Raw genomic sequence first — 4,599 nt, forward strand, 5'->3', positions numbered from 1 at the left:
CAATCACTACTTATCTCAGTGAGTGTTCTATAGCAGTGAAGAGACACCATGACTACCATAGCTCATAAAAAATAAAGCATTTAGTGGTGCTGCATGTGTGTGTGTGTGTGTGTGTGTGTGAGAGAGAGAGAGAGAGAGAGAGAGAGAGAGAGAGAGAGAGAAGAAAAAGAGAGAAGAGAGAAGAAAAGGAATTAAAGAAAAGAGGAAAAGAAAAGAAATTATTTAATTTGGACATACTTACAGTTTTACAAGTTTAGTCCATTCTTATCATGGCAGGAAGTATGTCACACAGGCTGACATGTTGCTGGAAATGTAGCTGAGAGTTCTACATCCAGATCCTCAGGCAGCAGGAAGAGAGAGAAGCTGGGCCTGGCTTGAGCCCTTGAAACCTCAAAGCTCATCCTTAGTGACACACTTCCTCTATCAAGGCCACACTTCCTAAGCCTTCCAAATCATGTCACTCCCTGATGACCAATTATTCAAATCTATGAGCTTGAGCTAATGGGAACCATTCTCATCCAAACTACTACACTACTCAACCTGAAACTGCTATCTGAGTGATGCCTAAAAAGTATGTGCTATGCTTCATGCATTATACATTCAAGGCTACCTATGTGGTCTCAAATAATTTCATTTATTAATTAGTTATCTTGATTGTCAACTTGAATGGATTGAAAAGTGCCTATATTTTTGTTAATGTATTCACTTTGCATTCCTTCCCTCCACCACCCTCTCCCCCTTTCCTCTGAAAAGCAGAAGGCCTGGGTATCACCCAACTCTGGTACATCAAATCACTGTAGGACTAGGCACATCCTCTCCTACTGAGAACAGACAAGGCAGCCCAGTTAGAGGAACAGGATCCACAGGCAGGCAACAAAGTCAGGGACAGCCCCTGCTCCAGTTGTTAGGAGAACTGCATAAAGACTAGCTGCACATCTCCTACTTATGGGGGGGGGGAGAGGGTGACGCTAGGTCCAGCCCATGTATAGTCTTTGGTTGGTGGTTCAGCTTTTGGGAGCCCCTAAGGGTCTAGGTTAGTTAACTCTTGCTCTTCTCGTGGAGTCTCTATCCCCTGTGGATTCCCTCAATCCTTCCTCCAACTCTTCCACAGGACTCCCCTAGCTCCACCTGATCTTTGACTGTGGGTCTCTGCATCAGTTTCCATTGGCTGCTGGGTGGAGCCTCTTAGAGGATATTTATGGTAGGATCCTATCTGTAAGCATAACAGAGTATAATTAATAGTGTCATAGATTGGTGCTTCCCCCTGGGATGAGTCTCAATTTGGACCAGTCATTGGTTGGCCATTCCCTCCATCTTTGCTCCATGTTTGTCCCTGCATATCTTGTAGGCAGGACACATTTTGAGTCAAAGTTTTTGTGGGTGGGTTGATGTCCTTATCCCTGGGACTGGGATAAGGGAGTGTTGCCTGGCTACAGGAGGTGGCTACTTCAGGCTCCATATCCCCCACTGCTAGTCACCCCATGAACTCCCTGCCACCACTACCCCTGTCCCAGGTCTCTGGCACATCCCAGAGATGCTTCCAGAGCCTGCTGCTGATTTCCGTTCTCTATCCCCTTCTCTCCCTATACCTCATCCCCCTGTTTCATTGTCCTCCCACCCCCACTCCCACCCAGTTTCCTCCCTCCACCCACCTCTAATGTCTATTTTGTTTCTCCGAGAAAATTTCAAGCATCCACCCTTAGGCCATCCATGTTATTTGGAGAAGCACCTAAATTTTAGCTAGGCATAATTTCAACTGTGTCCATGAGGGTGTTCCCTGAGAGGATTAACTAAGAGGGAAAACATGCCCTGAATATAAGCAGTGTCTATATTCTTCTATTGTTGGGATCAAACAGAAGAAAAGAGAAAAGAAGAGGGATGCTAGCATGGGCATACATTCTTTCTCCACCCTTTTCCTGGACACCTTCCTATGCCCTGTGTTACTCCACTACACAAAAACTACCAACATAGACTGACAGCTTCAAACTGTGAGGCAAAAGTAACTCTCCTTTAAATTGATACTCTACTGTATGCTACTGCAATGAAAAAGTAACACATTTTATTATATTAATTGATTAATGACAGCAGAGTTCTTCATCAAAAATAGTTATAAACTTTTATAGCTCATATTGGAAAGGGAACACAAGCACACACACACACACACACACACACACACACACACACACACACACACACACACACACACAATCCAGACAAACAACTAACCAAATACTAATCCAAACAAACTGTTTTCTGGACCTGTGAAGATCCATGGGTATACATGTGTAACTAGCCTTGCTTTATTGCCACTAGGTGGCGCTCTTTTCCAATCCCCAAGGACCTATCTATGTCCTGGAGAAATTAATCTATTACATTTCTCTGCTTTTCATAACTGTGGCATTTGGTGTATCTGATTGCTAGTCTACCCTCAAAGTACTGCATTGGCTCTCATGATCAGAGGCCTGAACAGTGGGTAAGTGGTATTAACACCAGCCTTGAAAATGAAAAACATTACTTTGTACTCAGGAGAGATTCAATGGGGCTCTCAGAGGTATTAGTAATGGAGCACTAGTAATTTGATCTAAACGACGGGCTGAAACTAGGTTTTATTCTAAATTTACTAATATAGTAAGTTTGGAGCACAGCATATAAACCAGCATTGTTTTTATTTTTTGAAAATGGTGACGTTTGGAGCCAGGGCCTGGCTCACACACACTAAGCAAGCTTTCTAGTCCCTAACCAGCATTCTTATTTTTAAAGCATACTTAAATTAATCATAGTCATGTTTCATAACATTTTCATACATATATGCTTTGATCATATTCGCCCTCTGTAACTCTCTCGTGTCTCCTTCCTCACCCCAACTAGTCACCTCTTTGCTTTTTATTTTGTAAACTATTACATTTTATTGCAGTTATTTACAACACCATGGGTCAGATTTTACTTCCATGAGCATGGGCAGTTCATCAGTCGATACACAACTAAAGAAAGGATCTCTCTATCAACCATTAGCTACCTGTAAATTATGACATCTTACCTTTCAACCTACAATTGCTTGGGGTATGTGAACTGTGAGACACTGGACTAGATGCTAGCTAGCTATTGGTAGGTAAAATAAAATAGGCATGGTCTTTATAAGCATGAGATACACAGTCCAGTGGAAGACGGACATAGTAAACAAAGTGATAAATAGGAAGGGCAGGCTTGTTGTTAAACAGCATGTCACTGTGGATCTAGACTGGATGTAAATCAGCAGTTATCTTCCTGATTCCTTCTTTGAAGGGTTGGGATTACTTGCTAAGGTTTTCTCCTCTGACTGCTCTCCAGACAGGCATTATTCCAGACTGACCCAAAATTGCTGTACAGTTAAAGATTATCTTGATTATCTTTGATCTTCCTGTCTTCACATCCCAAGTGGTAAGACTACTTGTATGCACCACCACATTATGTAGGGATGCAGACTGAACTCCAGGATTCCTGCGTGCTAGGCCAGGATTCTCCCCACAGAACTGAATCCTTACCTCAACTCTAGGATTCTATATTGATGACAACATACAATTTAGACCAGAAAATGAGAACATAGATAGAGGTGGGCACTATTCTAAATTGTAAGTAGAAGATGCAGGTGGGTAGTTAGCCTAATAGAAGAATAAACAACACTCATAGGCTTGACCAAAGTAAAGCACTTGGTCATTTAAGAACCAATGCAAACTAGCGTAGCTGGAGCTTAGCAATGGAGGGATGGAGTAGCTATATTGGTTACGTGGCATGGTCCAGGTCTTGCAGGACCTGAAGGCTATGATAAATATTTGATCTGTAATAAGTATTTGAGTGCAATGGAGACATTTAGAGGCATAACTGTGGGGAGGGGGCAGGAGGAGCATACTTTATTTCCTTGTGGAGACTGGATTTAAGAAAGGACAAGCAGAGAAACAAAGAAACCAATTCACAGATCACACCAATGGCCAAAAGGCTATGATAGATACAAAACAGTTACAGAATATGAGCTGATGGGGTGAGAGTCAAAGTAGGAAATATATGACTCCTGGGTGGGTATACCAACTTCTAGAAAAAAATAGTTAAAATATATAAGGCCCTGTTGGGTAAATAGGAGTCAAAGGAGGACAGGCTCTGTAGACTCAGTAAATAATTATAAGAGAGGATATGGGTTGAACTTTGATAGGTGAGTAGGGAGGAGATCTAGAAAGGTGGACTGGAGGAAGGAGAATAGCTTGTGCTCTGGCATGTGTGCTATGAGCTTACAAAATGAATAAACAATGCCCATTGAAAGCCTTTGCAAACACTGGCAAGATGTGAAGCTAAGACAACCAAAGTGCTCGCTTTCCAGGGATCTTGTGCAATGATATTCTGTGCCAACTTTCTATCTACTGTTGGAGAAGAAGATCAGCCTAGCAAGCACATATGGTGCTGGTCCTTCAAGTAGGACAACATTCTAAGAAAGGAGGTTTTGTGTATGTGAAAAGAGTGACAACTGTAAATACTTTTTCCTTGGAGTTCTGTATATTTGATTCAGCTCAATGTTTTTGTAGGTGTTCCGTGAAAGAAGACACATGAATCCCATTTAGCCTGATTGAAAGC

The sequence above is a fragment of the Grammomys surdaster genome, unplaced genomic scaffold (assembly GCF_004785775.1).
Source record: "Grammomys surdaster isolate TR1022 unplaced genomic scaffold, NIH_TR_1.0 276, whole genome shotgun sequence".
NCBI classification, from domain to species: domain Eukaryota; kingdom Metazoa; phylum Chordata; class Mammalia; order Rodentia; family Muridae; genus Grammomys; species Grammomys surdaster.